Genomic DNA, 12,526 nt, shown 5'->3' with positions numbered 1-12,526 from the left:
TTTCTCCGCAGGGAGAAACACTTTTGCCAGGGATGTGTCTAAAATTAGACCCAGATATTCCAGCCTCCTGCTGGGAACCAGAGATGACTTCTGCAGGTTCACCACCACCACCACCCGAACTCTTGCAAAGAGATCATGGTGATCTCCAAGTTTAGCAACAGAGCCTGCGGAGACTCCGCACGAAGCAGAAGATCGTCTAGGTAACCTAGAATCGATATGCCTCGCTGTCGCAACAGCGCCAAAAGTGGGGCCAACACCTTTGTGAAGACCCGGGGAGCCGAGGCGAGACAAAAGGGTAACGCTGCAAACTGATAATGGTTCTCTCCTACGGAAAAACCCAGGAAACGCTGATGTCCTGCGTAAATGGGAATGTGAAGATAGGCATCCTTGATGTCTATGGATGCCAGAAAAATTACCCTGATGCAGGGACGCGCTACTGTGCGAATGGACTCCATCTTGAATTTTTGTACCCTGACAAAAAGATTGAGTGCTCTTAAGTCCAGAATTTGACGCACCTTGCCCTCTTTTCTGGGTATTGTGAATAGGTTTGAATAGAACCCCTGAAAACGCTCTGTCCAAGGAACGTGGACCACCACTCCTTGTTGCATCAAATCCGTTACTGCCCCCCGCAAAGCTTTTAAGCGATCCGGGGATAGTCGAATAATGGAAGGGAAGAATCGCACCGGTGGAAGTGATCGAAACTCGATCTTGTATCCCGACCATATGACTTCGCGAACCCATTTGTCCGGGATTCTGGAAAGCCATGGATCCGGAAACCGGTGAAGACGTCCCCCCACCCCAGATATGGGTGGGGGCGCACCTTCAGGGTTTAGTGGTCTTATCTTCAGCTCTGGAAGAGCCAGACTTTTGTTTACCCGACCAGCGCCCCTTGAAACCCCCTGGAGGGGCTTTGGAGGACTTTGACTTATCGCCTGCCCCCGCGGGGCGAAAAAACTTTTTATGAGCGGAAAAGGAAGGCCCCCGTCTCTGACTAGGTCCTTTACCCTTAGTATTCTGTGGCAAAAAAGTGCTTTTGCCCCCAGTGAGATCCTTAATAATCTCATCCAAGGTGGCCCCAAACAGGCGATTCCCTTGAAAGGGGAGATTAGCCAAAGCTTTTTTGGAACCTTGATCCGCCGACCAGCACTTTAACCACAACACACAAGGACCACTGCTGAAATTGATACACGCCCCAATAATGGAGTGGCGTCCAGAGCGGCGTCACAGACAAACTTTAGCCCTTGTATCATCTGCTCCAGCAAGTCCGATACTGCCGGGGGGATACTTCTCCCCTCTAGGTCACGGCGTAAAAACTTGGTCCATTCTGTCAATGTTTGTGAAACCAAACCAATTGCAATCACTGGCCTAAAGGCTGACCCTATCAGGGAAAAAATGGAGTGGGATAGCGCTTCCACCTTATGATCCACCGGATCCCTAAAGGACGGAGCGTCCTCCAATGGGATAACAGTAGCTTTATTTAGTCTGGAAATCGGTGAATCCACCAATGGTGGTACCGTCCATTTCTTAAGTAGAGATTCCTCAAACGGATAGCGCCTAGCAATCCGTTTGGAAATACCAGGGGTTTGTTTCGGACGACCCCATTCCTCTTTAATTATATTACCAAAACATTTGGGCAAGGGGAACACCTTTGCCATCTTGGTAGGTTTGAGAGTACCAAAAGGAATTTCAGTATCAGCTACCTCTGCCGGTGTAACCTCAAGTCTTAAGGTTTCTCGGACAGACACAATTAGTGCATCTACCAACGCCTCTTCTTGTGCTATGGCAGAAGCAGAAACGTCCTCCTCACTATCTGAGGAGACGGTACCCGAGACACAAGCCCCCGAAGAGGGACCTGCAGCCGCAGCGATAGGCTCAGAATCTGTATCTGATATGTCAGATGAAATAGGGGTAGGCGGGGGTCGTTTCTTCGCCCCCCCCCCGTCCCTGACAGGCCACCTCCACCCGGGATACAAAAGACTCCAGGACCGATGATAATGCATCTATAGTGAGTGGAGAGTTGGAGGGTCCCGTGGCCACCTTGAGGGGATCAGGTGGGGATACATGCTTCGCAGGGTCCATGGCAAAGCCAGGCACCTGTCAGCAAACAAATGACAAAATTTGCAATTAAATAAAAAACTTTTTCTCTTTAAGGTAATCCCTCAGCGCAAAAGCGCCCCTCAGTGACCACTTGCTTAGGAGCCCCCTCAGCGAGAGAAGAGATACCCCCAAGGCTCACCACCTGATGCACAGAAGTTCCTATGGAACTGCTCTCAGCGCTGTCTTTACAGGACAGGAAGTCTTGTGGATTGATTTACCCAGGTAAAGGAAGCGGCCCCGCCCCTTCCGGCACTCCCACTGCTGCTCCACGAGTCTGGGTGGATCCAAGATGGCCGCCGCCATAGCAGGGACATCTGGGCTACGCCAAAATGGCGGCCCCGCGTGGCCCACGATAGCATGGCACTCCGCACGCCGTGACCGCTCTGCAGCCGACCGAGTTACATCGGCAACTCCCGCGGCCCCATTACTTGACCCCTTTAGACTGATGCCTGATGGCGTCCTGGGTTCATGCTGCAGCCGACCGATCGCTCCAAAAGCCAGTGTTCCATGCTGCAGCGACCGAACCACCGGTAGGTATCTGACAGTGAGAATGCCTGCGGTGCCATCCCCATCCCTGACAATCTCGAAGGGATGTTGTTCCGTGCCCCTGACAACCTTAGCGATTGAACGGTAAGTGTCTTGACAAACTGTATGACCGAGTTACTAGTAATGCGGCCCCATACTCCACCTTTACACCTTTGTCGTGACTTACAGGATAGTAAGCTCTTGAACCAAGCCTCCTGGAATCTTTACAGGACAGGTCTTACTTACCAACCTTATATCGGTGGGGAAGATAGGAGGAGTATGTTTACCGGATAAAGGGGAACCCGGGATTATGAGCCGAAACCGGCGGGCCCAAACTCCTGACAGAACCCCTCTTCACCGTGGCTGGGGGGCTGTCGGCCAACACAGACGCCGCAACTCCAATACAGATTGGTCGTAGGCGTCCTGGCGAGATGTTTAACTCGCAGGGCCAGTCCCCGCCAGTGGGACTATGTCGCGGCCGACCCAGCGCGAAGCTAGGGCCTGCACGCGTTCGCAAGCCGGCTGGGGTGACCACTGGATTTCAACATCCAGCCCGTCGCCCAGCTCCAGCATAATTGCTTGCATGTGTCACGGCCGACCCAGCGCAGAGCTGGAATCTGCACGCGCTAGTAGGCCGGCTGGGGTGACCACTGGACCTCAACATCCAGCCCGTCGCCCAGATCCGGCATAATTGTTTGAATGTATCGCGGCCGACCCAGCGCGGAGCTGGAATCTGCACACGCTTGTAGGCCGGCTGGGGTGACCACTGGACCTCAACATCCAGCCCGTTGCCCAGATCCGGCATAATTGCTTTAAGATCTCACAGGAACAACTGGAGAAAAAAAGCTAACTAAAAAGGATTTATCTAAAAAAAAAATCTTGCCAGGACCGAAGATCCCAGCAAGGAACTTAGGTCCTTACTCCTGACTAGACAGAAAAAAACTGACATCCTGTAGCAGAGAGAGAGAGGATATACCTTCTGGGACTGCCCCTAAGGTGTGGCCAGAACGTTTTCTTCTGCTTAGTGTCCTACTCCTGTAGAGGGCAGTATAACCCAATTTGATATTAATCAAAGAGGACTGCGTCTGTCAATGAGCGACAGAGAAAACAGGAACAACATTTATTGGAAGAACACAGCACACTTTTATACAGAATTTGGAACATCCTTCCCCCAACAACCGCTTTCCCATTGGTCAATTGCACAGTACCTGCAGTTCCCCATAAGGTCCTCTCCGGCCATGCAAATGAGGGCTTGAAAATGAGTCAGCAGTGATTGGTCAGATAGCTTGACCAGAAGGACTGTCATGTGCAAGGAGACAGAAGCCCCCAGGGGGTAATCAATGTACACAATGCCAGACACCGAACAATGGTTCCCTAACGAGCCCTCAATACACATTACTCTGAGTGTCAATACATCTCTTAGCACACCCGACAATAGGTGAATGGAGAGCCACCTCAGACAGTCCGTCTCCTCAGAACCTCCTGGAATGACCATATTAGCAGTGCACTTCCTGTGCCTTACAGTTTACAGGAATAAGGTTTAGCTTCCAGGATAGAGGCAAGACTCCATTAGCCACATGGTTAAAGAAACACAAAAAGACACAAAAATGCATAACTCCCAGTCTACTGAACAGAACCCCCACATTCAACCCATCCCCAGATAGCCTGGATCTGAGCGTTCAACATATCCAAACAGCGCTCAGATGCCACAAACACAGTCAAATTGCCATGGGGTTTACGTTTAGCATGGGCTGATGAGAGGGTCCATAGTCACCTTGCAGGAGGCGAGCAACCAGGCTTCTCCAATGCCCAGTGGCGAGATTGGTCTCGTCACAACAAGTATTTCAAAATCAATCAAAAGAAGAGTTGGAGATTGATAGGGATATTGATACAAGGAGTATGGAGGAAAAAAAAGGTTAAACTCCCAGCTGCCCACAAAATTAGAAATTGCTGACATGTTGACAAAATTAGAACATGCTCCTAAAACTGATATGGCAACGTTACATGGAGACCTGGGACAGATATTGTCAAGAGAAGAAGATACAGAAGGTGTTGGAGATACAACAGCTTTCAGCTTATCCGATAAACTGCAGTTCACAAATAGGACAGTAGATGTCGCTAATATTAAGTGATATGCTATGCATTCTCTATGATGTGTTGTCATTTCCTGTACACTGTACTGAACTTGTTGGTTATCTCTTCCTGTCTGTGTTTTCTCACCATGAGAAGGTAATCTGTGTTTATGTTCCAATAAAGAAGCCAGTTCCTGTTTACTCCACAATGTCTGATCTGAATGGACTCCGCTGCACCCAGTGATCGCACTCTGCAACAGAAGGGAGACTGGATACACATATTCAAGTAATAACAGAGCTTAAAGAACAAATGAAAAACATACAAATGGAACAAAGGAATGTGTGGCACAAAGTAGAAGGCCAGGAAAATCAAAATAGATGGAAAAATCTGAGAATTCCTTGAATATCAGAAGTATCGCAGAAAGAGGGTTTAACGGTTTAACAGACATAATGGAAAAAGCGTTCAACCCATTGATAGGTAGAACAATAACGGACAATGAAAATAGAAAGAGTGCACAGGATTAGGAGACCTCAAAGCGTGGCAACCAAAACCTCAGGAGATGTTATAGTGAGATTCCAGCACTATGAAGAAATGGCACGAAGATGGGAGAGGTTGAGAGGAGCATCACCGCTAAAATATGAAGGAGCAACCCACCAGATATTCACTGACTTAGTGTCTAACACGTTAGCAAGAAAACGACTCCTTAAACCTTTATTCGAACAGATGTGCCTATAACATTCAATACAGTTGGGGTTTCCCTTCCTGCCTAGTAGGATGAAAGGATGGTAAAACTGAGATTTCCTGAAGATCTACAAGACTTCTGTAAAAAAAAAAAAAAAACAGTGTTTAAAATAGAAAAACCCCCATTCACTCAGAAGTAGAGGGGCAGGTGCTGCATCTGTGGATGAACTTCAGAGAAAAGGATTTTTTTACGGTAAGTTCTTAAAAAAATCCAGTTTTCTCGATCGTTCGACAGATGCAGCTCCATCTAGTCAGAGACTATAGGGATGTCCCAAAGCAGTATATTCATGAGGGGTGGGAAGCCAAAGCAGTATATTCATGAGGGGTGGGAAGACAACGCAAATGGAAACGTAACTCCCCAAAGGCTAAACTTAGCCAACCAGGTAACATGGAGCTCAACCAGGAACAACTGGAGCTCAACCTAAAAACACAATACACCCTAAAAGAAAAACAAAAAAAAAACAGTTCTCTTTAAACAGCAGCCTGCAAAACCTTGTGGCCAAAGGAAGCATCCAAAGATACCAACACATCTACTTTGTAGAATTCTGTAAACGTATGCACAGACGACCAGGTTGCCGCCTTGCAAAATTGCAGCACCGATGCCTAATGGTGAAAAGCCCAAGAGGCACTCAGCGCTCTTGTAGCATGCGCCTTCACCGGGAAAGAAGGAACCTGACCCTTCAGTGAAAAAAGCCTGAACTACCGTCCGCTGGATCCAACTGGATATGGTTGCCGCAGACACAGCCAATCCCTTACGAGATCCTTCGGTAAGGATAAAAAGAGCATCTGTTTTCCAAAAGACTCAGTGCTCTCCAGATAGACCCCCAAAGAGTGCAAAACAAATTTCTTAGAATGTTTGGGATTTGTTCTGCATTCATTCTGCCCTATGTCTTCATTCAGATGAAAATCAGAAACAACCTTAGGAAGAAATGACTGATTAGGTCAAAGTACCACTTAATCTCTATGTATCACCAGATAAGGTGAGTGGCAGAACAACGCCGCCAGTTGTGATACTCTGCAAGCGGAAGTGCTGGCCACCAAGAAAGAAACCTTCTGGGACAATGAAAGCAGAGAAATCTCCCAAATGTTCTCCAAAGGAGGCCTTTGAATAACAGATAATACCAAATTGAGATCCTACGGCGGTAGGAAGGACCTTCTCGGAGGAGCCATATGGCGCACTCCCTGTATAAAGGTATGAAGCAAAGAATGCATAGCTAAGGAGCGTTGGAAATGTATAGCCAAAGCCGACATATTTGATCGTGCCCAAAGCCAACTGCTGTTCAACTCCTTTCTGCAGAAAGGTCAAGACCCTAGCTATCGAAAATAAGCGAGGCTGCACCTTCAGTGATTCACACCATAAAATATACGATTTCCACGTATGATGATATATCTTCCTAGAAGGCGACTTCATAGCCTTCAATATCGTAGGAATCACAGAATCAGAAAGATCTCTATCTCTCAAAACCTGGCTTTCAACAGCCATGCCATTAAAGCCAGCTACTGTAAAGCAGGATGGAAGATCGGACCTTGAGACAGCAGATCTTCCCTGAGAGGAAGTCTCCAAGGAGCAACAGCGACCAACCTTACTAGGTCTGCCTATCAAGACCAGCGAGGCCAGTCCAGAGCTACCAGAAAAACCGGAATACCTTCCACCTCCATCCTGCGCAGAAGCCTCAACCGGAGTTTCAAGGGAGGAAAGGCATAAATTAGCCCTAACTGACCCCAAGGAGCCACCAGAGCGTATGTGGCGTCGGCCAGAGGATCTTGAGACCTGGCTATGAATCTCTGAACCTTCTTGTTGATGCGAGATGAAACACCTCCGGATGCAGGGACCACTCCCCTTGATCCAACACCTGACGACTCTGCTTGCCAGTTCTCCACACTTGGAATGTGTAAAGCAGAGAGGGCTGGAATGAGTTTTTCCACCCAGGCCAGAATCTCGGCCACCTCTTTGGCTGCCGAAACACTCTTGCCGCCCCTCTGGTGACTGATGTAAGCCACAGCCGTGGCGTTGTCTGATTGAATCCGTACCGGACAATCTTGCAGACAAGTCGTCCAATGGCTCAAACAAAGCTTTATTGCTCTGAGCTCCAAAACATTTATTGGTAGTCTTGTCTCTTTCGTTGTCCAGGTACCCTGGGCACAGAGCTTCCCCGGCACCCTGCCCTAGCTGGCATCCATGGTCACCACCGTCCAAAACAACTGGAGGAAGGACTTGCCCTGGCATAGTGCTGAAGACTAAATCCACCACAACAGAGCAGACTTTGTGTTGTGACTTAACCGAAAGAGTCCAAGAAAGAACTTTGGATCCTTGTTCTATTTGACACAAATCTCTCTTTGCAAAGGTCTGGTATGGAACTGAGCGAAAGGAACCGCCTCGAAGGTTGAAACCATCAGACCCAAGGCCCGCATGCAAACTCGAAGAGAAAACAGATTGTTCGCAAACAAACAAATCGCCTCCTGCAACTTTTGCAGCTTGTCCGGGGGAAGAAACACCTTGGCCAAGGCTGAATCCAGAGTCAAGCCCAGATATTCCAGTCTCAAGGCAGGTGTCAGTGCGGATTTCTTGAAATTGATGTTCCAACCGAAATCCCGCAGAGTATCCTCAACAAGACTAAAGGAGAGTCCTCTCTCAATAGGAGATCGTCTAGGTACCCCAGTACCGCAATTCCCCGCTGGCGCAGCAATGCCAATACTGGCGCCAAGACCTTGGTAAACACTCTGGGAGCTGAGGCGAGACCAAAGGGCAATGCCACAAATTGATAATGCTCCTCTGCAATCGCAAAGCGAAGAAACCGCTGGTATCCAGCGTAAATAGGGATGTGTAGATATGCGTCTGTCAGGTCACCTGTGGCCAGGTGACAACTGCACCCTGTTGGAGGCAGGGGTGCAGCGCAAGGTAGTGAACCCGATAGACTGCTGCGGATGGACCGGAACGTGAGCCCAAGATTCCCCAGGGCGCGGAGTCTAAGACCCAGCAGGTGTTCACCAGAGCCTCTAGTGGTGAGGATGGACTTGGCTGCAGCTGGGCCCAGGTCGCGGCCCCTGGGGTCCCCCGGGTCATACTCCGTAGGGAGAGAAGGGAAGCAGCCAATCAGGACACACGGAATGGTGATGGGTAAGCCGAGGTCGAGTAACAGGCAGACGAGGGTAACCAAGGGACAGGCCAAAGGTCAGGGTAACAGGCAAACAGGAATAGTCAGAGACAAGCCAAAGTCGGTAGGTAGATCAAGCACACGGCAGAGAGGAAACAAGAAACAAACACTGTTGAACAGCAAAGCAGACATGCAGTGCACTGGTTAATATAGACTTCCTGTGATGACCTGGGGTGGGGCAGGAACAGGAAGGAGAGGTGATAAAAGGAACCAGAAGTGAAGTCTGACCTCTAATACAGACATGAAGTCCATGACAGCGTCCTTCATATCTATGGAGGCTAAGAAATCACCCTGGGGTAGTGATGCCCCTACTGTGCGGATGGATTCCATCCAAAACTTCTGTACCCACACAGAGCAGTTCAGGGCCTTGAGTTCCAGGATGGGACGCACCTTGCCTGCCTTCCTTCCTGGGCACGGTGAAAAGGTTTGAATAAAGCCCTTGAAAACCTTCCTGAAAGGAACAATCAGTCCTTGCGACAGCAAATCGTGTACTGCCCCTTGCAAGTCCCTTAACTGGACTGGGGATAGTCGTAGATTGGATGGGAAGAACCTGCCCACGAGCGAGACCAGAATTTGATCTTGTACCCAGATGGGATCAGTTTGTGAACCCGTTTCTCCTTCCCCCCCCCACCCCACAATCTGGTGAGGGCGCCCCTTCATGCAGACGTGGACTTGTCTGCAAGTCCAGACTGGCCGGACTTTGCTTTCCCCGAACACGGCTTCTTGGAACCCTCAGAAGACCTGAATTATTTACCTTTTTCTTGTGACCCGGAGGCAAGAAAAATAGAATTTTTGTAACAACTTACCGTAAAATTATTTTCTCTGAGTCCTCTGACAGACGCAGCCCTTCCAAGTTTCATCACAATTGGGTAATGGCGCCCTCTGCAGGAGCAGGCTAGGTAGTGAAACCTCATTAAAAAAAATTTCACTAGATACACCTTTTGGGGCTGTCCCTTCAGACATTACCCCTAGACACATCGTAGCAAGCAGTACAGAAAGACAACCAACCCCAAAATAGAGGGGCGGGGGCTGCGTCTGTCAGAGGACTCAGAGAAAATAATTTTTCGGTAAATTCTTACAAAAATTCTATTTTCTCTTATGTCAGAGACGCAGACGCAGCCCTTCCAAGTTTCATCATGATTAGGATGTCCCAAAGCAGTGCAGGTGTGAGGGGTGGGAAGAGACGCAACCAACAAAGTGGCAACGTGCAACAGAAGCTCAACCAAGAGCCAACCCCAAAACAAAAATTCACCCAAGAAGAGAAAAGCATATCTCTTCAACAAACAGCAGCATGTAAAACTTTGTGGCCAAAGGAAGCATCTCAGGATGCCATCACGACCATCTTGTAGAATTTTGTAAAAGTGTGCACCGACGACCAGGTCGCTGCTTGAAGCCTGATGGCGAAAAGCCAAAGAGGCACTCATAGCTCTAGTGGAATGTGCCCTCACAGGCACAATAGTCTGTCTGATCCATTTGGAAATGGTTGCAGCGGACGCCAGGGCTGGCCCAAGACATCATGCTGTCCAAGAATTAAATGGTGCCCCCCCTCCCCAAAAAAAATAAAAAAATCACGCCCCCAAAAGGCCCCCACATCCATTATTTTATTTTTATTATTTATATTATATTTATATACTGTTATCTTCCTCCATAACTCACCACTGGACCAGTCCACCAAACACCCACTGTCTGTCCTCAGCCCTAGAAGATCCAGCCTGCCCTAAGTGAGATGGAGTGCGCTGATGTCTGACGTCATTGCGCACACCACAATCACGAGAGGGACATTCCCCAGAGGACACACTCCACCTCCTCATACCCATTAGTTTGCACTACGGCCGGTAGTATGTGATGGGGAAATGCCGCCTGTAACGCGCCAAAAACCAATGATACACAAAACTGCTGGAAAAAAAATCAATTTGCTGCCCCTCTTCAAGTGCTGCCTGGGTCCAATGAACCCAGTGGGACCCATGGTAGGGCCAGCCTTGGCGGACGCAGCTGAACCCTTCCAAGGTCCCTCAGGAAGGACAAACAGGAAATCAGACTTCCAAAAAGATTTAGTGGCCGACAGGTAAACCCTGATCGCCCGAACCACATCCAATGAATGCAAAGCAGATACCTTGGGATGCTTGGGCTTCGCACAAAGCGAAGGCAACACAATATCCTCATTGAGGTAGAAGGCAGACACCACCTTAGTGAGAAAAGACTGGTTGGGTCGCAGAATAATCTTATCCCTATGAACGACCAGATAAGGCGAACGGCAGGACAGAGCCGCCAATTCAGACACTCTGCGCGCAGAGGTGATAGACACCAGAAAAGCAACCTTCTGGGACAACAAAGGCAGAGAGAGGCCTCTGATATTTTCAAAGGGAGGTCCTTGCAAAACGGACAAAACCATATTAAAATCCCACAGAGGCAAAGGAGCCCTCCGCGGAGGAACCAGATGACGCACCCCTTGAATAAAGGTGCGAATCAGGGAATTAGTCGCCAATTCCCTTGGATTTCGTTGGAAGAAAACGGCCAAGGCCGACACCTGACCTTTAATCGTGCCCAACGCCAAATGCTGTTCCACACCTTTCTGCAAAAAAGCCAACATCCGCGCCACTGAAAAGGAGTGGGGATGCAACCCTTGTGACTCTAGGCAATGTACACCTTCCAGGTACGATGATAAATGTCAGAGAAGTCTGGTCCATAAGGTAGTTAGAACTTCCCGCCATTAGATGGCGCCAAGCTGGCTATTTAAACGGACTCTCTGCATGGATTCATTGCTGTTTGGTCTGCAGCTTCCTGTGTACTGTTCCTGACTTCCTGTGACTTCTGATCTTGATCTGGCTTGTTGTCTCTAACCTGTGCTTGTCTGCTTCCTACCCTGACCCTGGCTTGTCTTCTGGATTTCGCTTCTGCCTGTTGATCCTGCATTGCTGCTCTCCTGGTACCGACCCGGCTTGTGACCCGATTACTCTGCTGCCTATCGTCTATGTCCTTCCTGCCCGACCATTACCTACCCAGCTTGTTTTACCCTGCACCCTGCTCATCCGGCCTGCTACAACTCCAGCCCAGCAAGCTCGCTTCCAGCAGTCTCATACCAGCCCGCTCACTGCGGCCATGCTACTACTGGACTGATTACAGGCACTCCTACGTCACCGTGCTCCTGTGGCCGCTGTCTTACTATCAGAGGCCCACGAGCCGGAGTTGTACGAGAGGCCCTCCTCTACACGTCAGGCTCACCTACCAGGTACGTGACAATAAATCTTCCTGGAGGTAGCCTTACGAGCTCTCAGCAAGGTAGGAATTGTCTCTCAACATCTGGCCTTCAACTGCCAAGCCGTTAAAGCCAGAGACCGTAAAGCAGGATGGAATATCGGCCCTTAAGACAGCAGATCTTCTATCAGAGGTAGACGCCAGGGATGCTCGACCACCAGCTTTACGAGGTCTGTGTACCTAGACCGACGAGGCCAGTCCGGGGCCACCAGAATCACCTGCCCTTGTTCCAACGCCAAACTGCGGAGGAACCTGGACAACAGTTGAATGGGGGGGGAAAGGCATAAAACAGCCGATACCGGTGCCATGGAACCACCAACGCGTTTGTGGCGTCGGCCAGAGGATCTCAAGCCCTGGCCACTAACCTGTCCACCTTTTTGTTGAGACGAGACGCAAACAGATCCACGTCTGGAGTCCCTCACCGGGCACACAGGAGACTAAACACCTCTGGATGCAGGGACCATTCCTCCTGATCCAAGGACTGACAACTGAGATAGTCCGCCTGCCAGTTCTCCACTCCCGGAATGGGAACAGCGGAGATAGACGGAACATGTGCCTCGGCCCAAGTCAGAATCTCGGCCACCTCCTCGGCCACCTGAGCACTCCTGGTGCCCCCTTGAGTGCAAGTTAAAATTTATTGCAGAGATAAAAACATAGTAACTCCCATCACAGTAAGAGGT

At 49.5% G+C, this 12,526-nt stretch overlaps 1 protein-coding gene across 2 annotated transcripts in view; it reads right to left on the bottom strand.

The window, feature by feature from the left end:
• TCF7 (transcription factor 7) overlaps positions 1-12,526 on the bottom strand; it is a gene marked incomplete at its 5' end in the record, with an annotated part of 1,449,389 nt that overhangs the window by 558,017 nt on the left and 878,846 nt on the right. The window lies entirely within an intron of this gene.

Source organism: Pelophylax lessonae (genome assembly GCF_965119305.1).
Source record: "Pelophylax lessonae genome assembly, chromosome: 4".
Taxonomy (NCBI): domain Eukaryota; kingdom Metazoa; phylum Chordata; class Amphibia; order Anura; family Ranidae; genus Pelophylax; species Pelophylax lessonae.
The sequence above is the reverse complement of the archived record's forward strand: the minus strand, read 5'-3'. Positions and strand labels throughout refer to the sequence as shown.